The sequence below is a fragment of the Lagenorhynchus albirostris genome, chromosome 15, assembly GCF_949774975.1.
Source record: "Lagenorhynchus albirostris chromosome 15, mLagAlb1.1, whole genome shotgun sequence".
Lineage (NCBI taxonomy): Eukaryota > Metazoa > Chordata > Mammalia > Artiodactyla > Delphinidae > Lagenorhynchus > Lagenorhynchus albirostris.
The window spans coordinates 43,300,954-43,314,409 of NC_083109.1; the positions used below are offsets into that span (position 1 = coordinate 43,300,954).

At 44.5% G+C, this 13,456-nt stretch overlaps 1 pseudogene; it reads left to right on the forward strand.

Moving 5' to 3' along the window:
- The window catches only part of LOC132506231 (large ribosomal subunit protein uL23-like), a 137,432-nt pseudogene extending 124,241 nt beyond the window's left edge, over positions 1–13,191 (forward strand).
- The last annotated feature ends 265 nt before the right edge of the window (positions 13,192–13,456 follow it).

A 13,456-nucleotide genomic window follows, 5' to 3' on the forward strand; every position in this document is an offset into this window, starting at 1 on the left:
CTCAGTGTTGTCCCTCCTGTCCCATCTGAATGCCAGATTCTTCTGCTCGGACTAAGATGGTCCTGTTGAGCACTTTCTAGCCCCGCAGAGAGTTGGAAGGGGAAGAGGAGTCAACTGTTCGGTTTGTCTGTTGGTGGTATCCCAACCAGAGATCCAGAAGCCACCACACCCCAGGTCCCCTCCCACCCCTATCTTTGCCACCTCTAGGCTGGAAGCGCCCCACATTGTACAGAAGTCCTCTCCTACATGGGTTTTCACTTTGTACGGTACAATTTTACTTTCCTTCTGATCTACCAAAAAAACCTCTTCTTGTTTTCCATCCTGATTATATATTTATTTTTAAATATATATTTCTCCTATAATTTCTAAGATGGTGCAATGGGAAGAAGTTACAGAATATTGTCAGGAGCCTATCTCTTTCTGAAGCGACTTTAAAAACTGTTTTCTTTTAAGTTTTATTCTCAAAGAGCACAGGAAATAGTGTTGTATTTATTTATTAAAGGAGTTATCTTTATATTCTGTCAGGGTTATATTTCAACTCCTTGAAAGCATATTCATTATAGAGATGCTCTTGTTAAAAGAGAAACCTTTGAAGAATGCCAAGGGTTATCTTGGCAGAAATCCACAGTAAACAGAGCTCTGGCTCAAAAAGACAACAATAAGCAGTTTTCCAGATAAATGACCCTGTAAGAGAAGGCACAATTCTGCAACCGACAGTGTTGCGTGTGTGTGTGCACATGCCTGCATACGTGTTTGTGCTCTTAATAGAAAGTTTTATTTGCAATTTCATGTTAATTAGTGGCCAGTTATTGGCCAAGACTTGATATTAAGTTAGGAAATAAGTGTAATGAGAACTTGTATCCATCCCATGAGGAAGATTCTCTTACGGAGAAAACGAAATATAACTTCTGCCTTTTCCTCCATAAAATAGCAAATTCAGCATTAAGGTTCTGCTCTCTTGTATATAAAGTCTAGGTTTCACAAGAAACCTCTGACCATTTACTCTGACTGGCAATAGTATGTTCTCCCCTCTTGAACTCACTTCTATGCTTATCATTCATCTTTACATTCACTGTAGTGGCTGATTTTTGCTTTGCAATAAACCACCCTAACTATTATGGGGCTTAAAACAACAGTCATTTATTCAGCTCAGGCATTGACCGGGTGCTCTTCTGTCCGGGTGGGGCTTAGCTGAGCCCAGGCGGCCTCACTCACGCATCTGTGGTCAGTGGGTGATTTGGCCGAGGGCTGCTGGGCTACTGGTAGAGGTGATGGGGATATTGGTCTGACTGGTCCACTCATCTCTCATCAGCTTGCAGCCTAGCTTCCACTCCTTCACGGGGAAGCTGGGACGCAACAGCAGAAAGAGGGTAAAACCGAAAGCATGAGCCCGCCTGAGGCCTGAGCTTGCCTCACACCTGTTAATGTCCCATTGGTTAAAGCCAGTCAGTCACAAGGTAAAGAATATATTCAAGGAGTGAAAGAGGGAAAGAATTTGTGGCCATTTTGCAATCTATCAAGTCACATTATAGTTAATTCTATGAATTCAGTTTACCCAGACACATTTAAGATTTCTCCACAAAATTCAAGCGACGAAGAAAAAAATATCACGGGGAAATTACAGCAATTACATAGTAATTTCTTATTCTGAAATAACACGAGATTGGGTAGGAAGACTGAGTTCCAGACCCAGTCCACCATTTTTTTTTTTATCAATGTGATTTTGGGCAAATCATGTAGTTTCAGAGTTAGATTTTTTAACATTTAAAATGAAGGGGTTGGGACTTTCCTGGTGGCGCAGTGGTTAAGAATCTGCCTGCCCATGCAGGGACCACGGGTTCTAGCTGTGGTCTGGGAAGATCCCACATGCCACGGAGCAGCTAAGTCCATGCGCCACAACTACTGAGCCTGTGCTCTAGAGCCCACATGCCACAACTACTGAAGCCCACACACCTAGAGCCCGTGCTCTGAAACAAGAGAAGCCACCACAATGAGAAGCCCACGTACCGCAGCAAAATATAGCCCCCACTAGCTGGAACTAGAGAAAGCCCGTGCAGCAACGAAGACCCAACACAGCCATAAATAAATAAATAAAAAATAAAATGAAGGGTTTGGACTGGATTATCTCTGAGGCCTCTCTTCTCACTCCATTATTAATAAGAAGAAATTTGACATAAGGTGTATAAAAGCAAACAAATTCTTTATCTGGAAGAATTTACATGAACAAAAATTCTTCTGCACCCAGCAAAAGTATAGGAATTTCTATTCCAAGAATAGAAGTATTCTATTTAGACATACTTAATACAATAAGTATTCCCAGATTTGGACTTTGGATACTTAATCCCCAAAGAAAAACTTTCATCTCTCTTTCTCCAACCTGTCCACTCCATCTTTGACCAGATTTCCTATGACAAGATCAAACCAATGGACTTGGGCCTGACCTTCCTACCTTGCTGTGCTCTCCCACCTTAGGTTACCTTTGATCTCGTTGAGACAGACTGTGTCCTCCACCTTCTTCTTGTTCCTAGAAGTTAGTGTCACGTATCAATCATCAATAAACATTGGTTGAATGAATGGAATAAAATTGAGCTGATTTTCCACACTGAGTAGATTCTGCATATGTTTCCTTGAGGACCAGAACAGCATATTTTTGGGGAAACTAGAAAACAGTGGCAGCTACACCTCCAGGCTCAGTTAGAGGCTTTCTACCTCCAACATAAAGCAATTTGATTTGCTATGGCCATGGGAGTGGGAATGCACTTTGCTCTGTAAGATAGAGGAGCAAGCCTTGCATTCTCCAGAACACGAATCAGAGATCCCATTCTGTTTGGAATAGAAGAAGGTGGTCAGGAACCACCTGGGCATCACCGATCTGGAGCGCTAAAGGCACTTGAACCTCAGTTCTCTAAGGCTGAGCCTAGGACTGGCGCCAGCCCTCTCAGCAGCAGGGAGGCAAGTCCGTTCATGCAGCCCTGTTGGTCTACACATATATACTCCAGCCCATCTCCCATCAACGGCACGAGCACCAGGAGGGAGACAGGGAGGAAAACAGTCTCATCATGTTCTCCCAACAAAGCCAGCATTTGGATAATCAGCAGGTGACCAGCGATATTTTTTTGAAAGTCATTGGCTTTCCATCCAAGGTCTGTCATTATTCTGTCCTGGGTTTTGGCCAAGATTATCTCTGAAAGTAAAAGATGGAAATAAGCAAACTCGTATTGAACAATGGGATTTCTTCCATTTAACTTAAATAAGCAAGAAAAACAACAACAACATTCAATAGCAAAGGAAAAAAAATCCCGGTCATTTTCATTGACTCACGATAGAGCTACTAAATTTAATGCAAGATAACTTATTGATTAACCCAGTGAAGTAGGTACTAGAAAGGAGTCTTGCAGGGGAAACAAAATATCTGATTTGGGAAAAATTATATTCAAGAGGTTCATGTTCATTTTAAACCTCAAAAGGTAAATAGTAATGAAAAATTGAGGACTTAAGCTTGTGATTAAAACTGATTTAGGAGTGGGCTTACCCAAAACCAAAGAAATGCAGTAGGAGTCCTCATTCTCTCTCTTGCATGGTTGTTCTCCAATTAATTAATTAACCCTTAATTGTTCCACACCATACTCCTGTGAGAGGGAAAGCTGGTGAAGTCCTGCCATCTTAATGAGAAGGAACGCGAGGCAATGGGATGTAAAATGATCTCTTAAGTCACAGAAGGGTCCATGTTAGAACCAGTGCAGAACACATGTCCTCCCAGCTTCCTGTCCTGTGCAAAGAGGGGCGTCTCTGAGTAAGCAGATGGTTGCCCTTCGTTCTCCACCAAAGGCAGCCTTTTTGACTTAAAGCAAGAGGAAGTTAGATTCTGCACCACATTTTCTGCAGCCTTTCAAGACAAGCAGCTATGATGCCATGTACCATAGTACCTGGATTTCCCAGTGTTGACTATTTGCAAAGGGTTTGAAAAGGAGAGAGAAAAATGGTTGTATGTAAACATACACTGATCATTATTTTCTTATGACTGGCTGCCTTCTAAAGGGAGCTAGAAATGTAAAGTTGGGAGCAGATTTTCAGAGCACAGTGAAGATAACGCATTGTGATTTCCCAGCCACATTTACAAACATTTCTAAGTGGTTCTTCCGCAATGTCTCGAGGGATGGAAGTAAAGTAAGTAAGTGTTTTGGTGGATATAATACACTATCGGGTCCCAAAGCTCTTTAGTTCAAGATTAAGAAGACTAAGAGAAATTGTTATCGGAATAAATCTGGAAAACTGGAAGGAGTAGGTGCTCTTAATAAGTTTGCAGATAGACCGTGAAATCCCATTCAAAGAGCAGGACCAACTTGGCTCCTAGCGCTACCTTTATTCAAATTCATGGAAGGATAAATCAACAGTGTTTGAAGTGCCTCAGAGCGAGTATGTATGTGACAAGCACAAAAGAATTACTGAAGGCAGGAATCCAGCTCTGTGTGGCAGGGTTACTGAAATCCACATTGTTCACTTTTGAACCATTCAAAGGAAAAAAAAGAAAGAAAAATATAGTATAAGCAGATGTTTCCTTTTCAATGTTTTTAGCAAACGCTCTGAGCAATTGGACACAGCTGCTTCCTTTGGCCCACACAGGCCACCATTGTACTGCAGGTGGTAGACGGCTGGATAACAAACAACATGGGGGATGCTTCGGTGTAGTTCACCCGCCGCACTACTCGGCCACTCCGAGTTCAGACCTTCTTGTGAATCTTGATGTTGCTGGGGAAAAGGAACCTTCCAGCCTCAGCTTAGAGGGATGAAGTTAAGGTCCCACTATCTTGCTCAAGGAATCAAATCATCTTCCCAGCTGTCATGGGATGACTTGTGTCCATGCCCTTCCCTCTTTCATATGTTCAGAAAGTGACTATATTTGGAGATGGGGTTTTAAAGAGGTGATGAAGTTAAAATTATGCCAAGAGAGTCGGCCCTAATCCAGTTTGATTGGTGCCCTTATAAGAAGAGGAGATTAGGACACAGAGACATCAGGGATACACAGCACAGAGCAAAGGCCACGTGAGGACATGGAGAGAAGCTGGCCATCTGCAAGCCAAGGAGAGAGGCCTTGGGAGAAACCACATCTTCAAGGACTTCCAGCGTCCAGAATCGTGAGAAAATAAAATTCTGCTGTTTAAGCCACCCGGTCTGTGGTACTTTGTTAAGCAGCCCAAGCAGACTAAGGCACCAGCTCTTGATCCTGCACTCACCTGCAGAGGAGCAGACCCCCTATATCCAGGCAAGCAATAGGAGAAACGTTTGTTGAATGAATGAATGAATGAAAGAAATGGACATGCCTCTCCTTCAGTTTCCTTATTTCTCTAAAAGAGGCACAGTTCCAGTAACTCCATCCCAGTACTATGGCTGGACATACCAATCAAGGGCTTAGCACATTGTGGCCGGCACATGGGAAACCCATAAAAGTGTTTGCTCTTATGACCTTTACTATTAAGCTTTGAATAGTTTTCGTCTTTCGGTGGCTTTATAGACAATGAGCCTTAACGTAGGCAGTGAGATGCATTCTTGAGCACCGGGAGCATTTTACTTCACGCAGTTCCAATAGAACTCGGGCTGTTTTTCTCTATTATGCTCAGTTGGTTTGTGGACCAGAAACATCACAGAAATTAGAAATGGATGCGACGGGTCCCATCACATCGGTCTCATTCTTTAATGGTTGGATTAGGTTGTTTTATGACTGTATATCAGGAGTGGGAATGGAGGGAAGGAATGAACCCATATTCTTTACTTTCCCCACTCTTCCACCTCTTGAGTCCCCGCAAATGCAGTGGACCCAAAGCAGGGAGAACTTGGGTCTGGACTGTGCGTTGGGTGGAAGAGGGTGGGGTGGGAGAAAGGCCAATTTCCTACAACAATGCTTGTAGTATAATGAGTGTTAGAACATTCACGGTTTTTGTCTTAACGCTTCCACTATGGACTGGATTTTACTTATCCTTGCTCAAAACTTTCCTTAGCTTCACACGATCACATTAGCTATCCCCCTCCCTCCTACAGCACAAGCCCCCTGGTTAAGCTAACAGAGCCAGCTCTTGGGATCTCTATGTTTCATGATTATGGAGTCGGCCTTCTTCATGCTCCATTAATCTCTCAAACCAGCCTCAGACTTGGGCTGTGATCAAAGTGTTTCCAACTTTAACCTGTCTGCCTTCCATGAAGCTTTGTTTATGTGATGCTGTCTTGGAGGGCCCCCATGCCCCTTTTGTGTCCCTGTGTCAACTTCATTTCGTCACTGCATTATTATTAATTTGAGGTTTCTCACTGCTGATTACCTATACGTTTGCCCGCATCCGGCATCCCTGTTAGGTCAGGAGCTTGTGGAGAGCTCACCTGGCAGGGTTTGCATTTTCTGTAACCCATATGTAAGCAGAGAGTGCTTACTAACTAAGTGATGGGATGAGAGGGGCCAGTCACCCATCCATGTCTACCTTTGATCCCTCCGCCCGTCTGTAGCACCACGATTGTTTATTTTCTCCCTTGATTATTCTTTTCTGAGCAGTCGGTGTAGTGCAGCACATTGAAATTGACAAGTATGCCACTGAGAGGTAAGGCAGAGAGGGAGAGCGTTTCAAGTTTTCGATTTTGATGCCGTGTGCCTCCTGGAAAAGCTAACAGTGCAGGTTCGGCTGTTAGGTGGGTGGGGAACACGGCACACAAAGGTTGCATGAGCTCACAGCAGCAGCCATAATAAGGTGAACCGAGGCAGGTGCCAACGAGGGAAGAGAAAAGGGGGAACTTGTCCCAGCCAACTGTCAGCCCTGAAAGCAAAGGGTGCTAGCCGGGAGAGCTGTTGACAAGGGAAGACAGAAAGAGGATGATGGACGAGAAGGTGAAGGAGAAATCTAGGAAGTACGGCTGCAGCACAGCCTCCCGCCTCTCACCTCTTCAGGAAAGGATGCTCTGCCCCACCACACACTGCTTGCCCCCCAGGACGTGGGACACACGGATAGTCAGCTCAGGCACAGAGGGCTGGCTGGTTGCAGGGTCCCCTCCCTGGCAATCAGAATTTCCTACCGTGAACTAAAGTCAAAGAATTTTCTTCTAGTCTTTCCAATGGAATCATAGAAGCATAGGATATTAGAGCTACAAGCAAGTTTGGAGATTTTCTTATAAACCCTTCATTTCACACTGCCCAGTAGCACACAGGGAACTCGGAATGGGTGATTCCCCACTGTTTGCCAACCACAGCTTGCCATTTCTGTGTTTGTTTTCCAGCGTGCTTTTTATTGAAGTATAACATCCTCAGATAAAATTGCACAAATCATAAGTGCATGGCTCAGTTTGTGTTTCACAAAGGGAATCCATCTACCCATGGAACCAGCATCCAGAGTGAGAAGTACAATGTCCCCAGCACGCCAGGAGCCCTCATTGTGCCTCTTTCCCAGGGCAACCCCTTCCACCTCAGGCGACCTCCATCCTGATTTCTAATTTCTAATCCACTTAGCAGTTTTTGAAATGTATATAAATGAAACCAAACAGTAAGACCCCTTTTATGTTTGGTTTTCTCCACCCAACATTATATTTGTGAGATTTATCCATGTTGTTGCATGTAGCAAGAGTTGGTCCATTTTTGTTGTCATATAATATTCCATTGTGTGAATATATACTTACTCAATGTCTTTATCCATTATACTATTGAAAGACACGTGGGTACTTTCCAGTTTGGGAATACTATAAGTAGTGCTCTGAACCTTCTAGTGCATGTTTGTTGTTGCTGATTTTGCATATCTTTATGCATATCTATTGAGCATTAATCTTGGAGTGGAGTGCTGGGTCATAAAATATTCCTACATTCAGTTTTAATGGATACAGTCAAACAGTTTTTTGTTTTTTTGCGGTACGCGGGCCTCTCACTGTTGTGGCCTCTCCCGTTGCGGAGCACAGGTTCTGGACGTGCAGGCTCAGCGGCCATGGCTCACGGGCCTAGCCACTCCGCAGCATGTGGGATCTTCCCAGACCGGAGCACGAACCCGCGTCCCCTGCATTGGCAGGCGGACTCTCAAACACTGCGCCACCAGGGAAGCCCGGTCAAACAGTTTTCGAAAGTGGTTGTACTAATATACACTCCCCCAACAATGTATAAGTATTGTCTGCCCTTTCCATTTTAGCTATTCTAGAATGTGGGTTACAATTTGCATTTGAGACTCACAGGTATGGAGTGAGGTTTTTTTTCCCTTGATGGAAACATTCAGCGAGCTGGTTAGTGTACTCTCCTCTGGTTTCTGATGCCTACTGCCGGAGCAATCTACAGGACTCCGCCAACCTGGAAACATTTAATGCCTTAGGTGGAATGATTCAGAGAAGGTATGAGGCAAAGAAGTCATACTCAATTTGGAAAGTTAAGAATTCTACATATGACACTAACAGGCCACAAGTAACTACTAAAGTGTTTGGGACTAATGTTAAATGTTCTCTCAGTGTGTGTTAAGTATTGGGTACTAATTGTTAAATGCAAACAGTAGAATTGGTCCCCGAGTGCAGAGAGGGGAGAGACAACAGAGCACTGGGGCCAAGGAAAGCTTCAGGAATGAAATGGGACTTCGGGTGGGCCTGTGAGTATAGGATATTTGCAGGCAGAGAAAACTAGAGCAACATTTCATGACATTTTCTGTGCAGATGGGCGTGCACATCTGTGTCTATGTAACACTGAGCAAATATTTTAATGTTGACAATTGCCTAAATTGTCAGCACCTCGAGGAGAGGCACGATTATGTCAGAAACACGAGACGCAGGCATCAGCTCACGGAACATTTCAATGAGAGTGCCATCCTTTATGTTCCAGATTGTCTTCTTGTATCCTGCATTAGCTGCGACTTCAGTCATTTGGAGCAAAAGGCGCTCTGAAATTAGCGGGAGGTTTAAAACATGGTTTGTATGTTGTTGTCAACTGTTTAGAGTAGGGAAATGGATTCTACCGATTTTTTTTCCACCTCACATTTTGAAATAATGAAGTAAATCTCTCATTTCTTGTAGGAACTTAAAAGGAATAAATGTTATCACAATTATATATCACTAGAAAGGTCACTATGATGCATTTAACTTGGTGGGTATCTTTTTTTACCTCTTAAGTAGGAAAAGTAACATAGATGGCCTTGCCTCCAAATACTAATTTTTCACTTTTTGTCTTTAGAAAACAAAACCACAGGCAACATCTTCTGCTTAGGAGTACATTTCCCAGCCTTGTTTGTAACTAGGTGAGCCCATATAACTAACTTCTGTCCAAAGTGATATAAACAGAAGTATAGTCTGAGACTTCTGAGAAGCCTGCCTAAAAGACAGTGGGGTAAGCCTTCCTCCATCTTCCTTTCTGCTGCCTGGAATGTGGCTACAATGGCTGGAACTCCAGCAGCCACCTTGGACCATGAGGTGATCTTTTGAGTGGATATGGAAAAATAGAGCAAGAAAACAGAGCAGAAAAATAGAGGGAAAACTAACCCATGAAGACTGTGGAACTGTCCTAACCTGCTGATTTTCAGTTGTCTCTTATATAATAAACCTTTGTGAGTTTAAGCCACTGCAAATGAATCTCTGCTGTTACAAATCAATCTCTATTGAACATGACGTTTCCCACTGATGCAGATGGATAGAAATGTATAATCCATACTTTCCCAACATGCAGACTATGGCCATTCAATGGATCCTGATGGTGTTTCCCTCCCCACAAGCATCCCAGTGGAGAGGGATACGCACCCAGCCCCATGTTTGGCTTCCTGCACTATTCATGAATGTCACTATTAGGTCAGTCCAGTTTATTCCCCTTCCCTTGCTTCTGGGTTGATCTCAAGACTATGGGAAAAAGAAGAAATGCCTCTCCTCCCATAAGGAGGAGAAGAAATACCTCTCCTCCCTTCAGACCTCTGTTATGACCTTTGTATCAGAGACATCCATGGCCCAAAAGACTTGAGGTACCTTGGGGGAGGCATGATTATGTTGCCTTGACATCCTACCCAAAGATATGAGAAAACCGTTCCTCTAGAAAGCTCATGTGGCAGTTTGTATTTTCCAAAACTGAACACAAGAATATCTCTGGTCCCACATGAGCTTCAAAAAATTGTCCACTGGCTTCCCTGGTGGTGCAGTGGTTGAGAGTCCGCCTGCCGATGCAGGGGACACGGGTTCGTGCCCCGGTCCAGGAAGATCCCACGTGCCGCGGAGCGGCTGGGCCCGTGAGCCATGGCTGCTGAGCCTGTGCTTCCGGAACCTGTGCTCCGCAACGGGAGAGGCCACAACAGTGAGAGGCCCACATACCGCAAAAAAAAAAAAAAAAAAAAATTGTCCACGTCTCTCATCACAGGTGGAGTCTATGTCCCCTTCCTCAATACCTACCCCTCCCCACCACGTGCATTTCTAGTTCCAGGAACTGACAGTCACTGAGCAGGAGTGTCACTACCTATACTTTATCCGTTCAACTGTTTAGCTGTAAAAATACCACATACTCTGTTCAGAGGGCCTCATTATTATCAGGACAGAACCAAAATGTTGCTGTTGGGATTCATGCTCTGTGAGAGAAGGCAGGGACCGTTAGGAGCAGCCGTTCATTTTATAGATAAAGACACCACGCCCAGGGAGGGTAAGTTAATTGATCAGCTCGCACAACCAGTGGCATGAAACAGGGCCTTGATTTCAGGGCTGTCCCGGAGCCAGCTTGGACCAGCTGGCAAGGATCGATTTTGAAATTTTCAGGAATTTTGCAGGCCTGTGGCCATGGTGGGAATATTTGCAACCTGGGAATTGGCACACTCTCCAAATCAGGGCTTTCCTCTCCTCTCCTCCCCCCTGGGGAGCTAGTTGTCACATGTTTGCCAGCACACCATTGGCCTTGGTGTTCCCTCCTGTCTTGAGAAATGGAATGGAGGTCCCCTGGGCTCTAGGCTTTTCTCTCTGTTCCCACCAGCCAGTTGTCCTGCACTCCCTTGCTTGTCCCTCAACAGGCTACAGTTCCTCCAACATAGGGCTTGCCGTCCAGATTTCCCTCCGAAACCTCCAGACTTGTCTGTCCTAGCTTGGCGTCTCCACCTGGATGTCTCAGAGTCATCTGAAGTTTAACCTGTTCCAAGTAAAACACTTGATGGCTTAGCTGCTTCCTCCAGCCTGCTGTCACCTCAATACCATGCACCACTATTCCCTAAGCATTCACACTGGAAAACAGGGAGGCATCCTTGATTATGCCTTCCTTTTCCTCATATAGTGGAATTGTGCCCCCCAAAAGATATGTTGAGAAGTCCTGTGAGTGTGACCTTACTAGAAATAGAATCTTTGTACATGTAATTAAGATGTAAGTTAAGATGAGATCACACTTGTGAAACACTTAATGAACAGAAACCTCAATCAAATGGAGTCCTGAGACCAGAAAAGGGAGCTCTCACGCCCTGTGATGGTAGCAGAGCCCAACAGGAGGAAGAAAGACTCTCCTCTTTCCTGGGGAGGACTCAGCCAATGAAAACCCATGGACTCTGTTTACTACGGCCCTGCCAAGTTCCTTTCCTTCTCTATAAAAGCGCCTTCCTTCCCTTACGTGTGGCTCCACGTGGTTGCAGACCCCCAAATTGCAATTCTCTGCTGATCCCAAATAAACCCATCTTTGTTGGAGAAATATCTGGCAGTCTGTTTGTTTCAGGTCAACATACTGGAGTATGGTGGATCCTTAATCCAATACGGCTGGTGTCCTTATAAAAAGAGGAGAAGAGACACAGAGAAACAAGAGAGAGACACCATGTGATGACTGATACAGAGATTGGAGTGATGTGTCTGCAAAGCTAAGGGGCACCAAGGCTTGCCAGCAACAGCAGAAGCCAAGAGAAAGGCACGGAATAGACTGTCCCCTAGAGCTTCAGAGAGTGCATGTCCCTGCCAATACCTTGATTTCAGACATCTAGCCTGCAAAACTGTGAGAGAATAAATTTCTGTTATTTTTAAGCTGCCCAATTTGTGATAGCTTGTTACAGCAACCCTAGGAAACTAACACATCTCACAATCCCTAGCCTCTCCACGTTTTTTCCACCAGCAAGACCTGTCAATTACGTTTCTAAATAGAACTCCAATCTGTCTCTCTGCTGCCACATTAATTCAGACCATCTTCATCATCAGCGTGGACACTGCAACAATTTCCTAACTGGCCCAGACTTGACCCCTCCAATTCATTCAGAAAGACCCGCACAGAACCTCAGAGCACGTTCCTCCTCTGCTCAAACATCTGATTTCCCCTGCTCTTAACACAGCCTCCAAATGTCTTAACATGGCTTGCAAGGTGCTACCTGATCTCTTGATATGTGAAGCCTCACCCTCTCCCTCCATGCTCCAGATACACTGGCTTTTTTATTTTTTTAATTTCATCTTTTATTTTTTTTTGCGGTACGTGGGCCTCTCACTGTTGTGGCCTCTCCCGTTGCGGAGCACAGGCCCCGGACGCGCAGGCTCAGCAGCCATGGCTCACGGCCCCAGCCGCTCCGCGGCATGTGGGATCTTCCCGGACCGGGGCACGAACCCGTGTCCCCTGCATCGGCAGGCGGACTCTCAACCACTGCGCCACCAGGGAAGCCCCAGATACACTGGCTTTTTTATTGTTTTACTTTTAATTTTTTTAGTTCTTCAAATTTGGCAAATTCCTTTTCATCTCAGGACCTCTGCAAGAAGTATTTGCTCTGCCTGGGGAACTCTCCATTGCCTTCCTCCTACTTACTATCTTTCTAACTGCCTGTTCCTTCTTACCTTTAGGTCTATAAAATCTTTCCCTCCACCTCTGCTTTTTTCTTTCTTTCTTCCTCTGGTAGATTGCATTTTCAAAGATGATCATATAGAAGATTCACATATCCCCCACCTTCCGATGGCCCAAGACACTGGAGCTCTGGAGGCAGCCCAAATATCCTCAGAAGAGTGCCCCCAGGAGAAATAAGCTTAACCATGATGGCATCATCAAGTACCCCTGATCACTGAGTCAGCCATAAAGGAGATGGAAGACAACAACTCACCTGTGTTCATTGTGGATGTCAAAGCCAAAGAGCGCCAGATCAAACAGGCTGTGAAGATGCTCTATGACCTTGATGTGGCCAAGGTCAACACCAGATCAGGCCTGATGGAGAGAAGAAGACATATGTTCGATTGGCTCCCTTCTATGATGCTTTGGATGTTGCCAACAAAATTGGGTTCATCTAAACTGAGTCCAGCTAACTTTAAATATAAATTTTTTTCACCATAAAAATAAAAAGATGGCCATAATGGTAGCCTCCTTTCCACAAGCTTTCTACAGTGTGAATTTATCATTCCTACAGCAAGAAATAGAATTCAGTTTCCTTTCACTTGAATCTAGGCTGGCCTTATGATTCACTTGTAACCAACAAGAAATCGTTAAAAAGTTTTGTTCAGTGATTCTCCAGTCTAGGTCCAAAAAGGCCATGAAGTTTCCACCTAATTTTCTTGG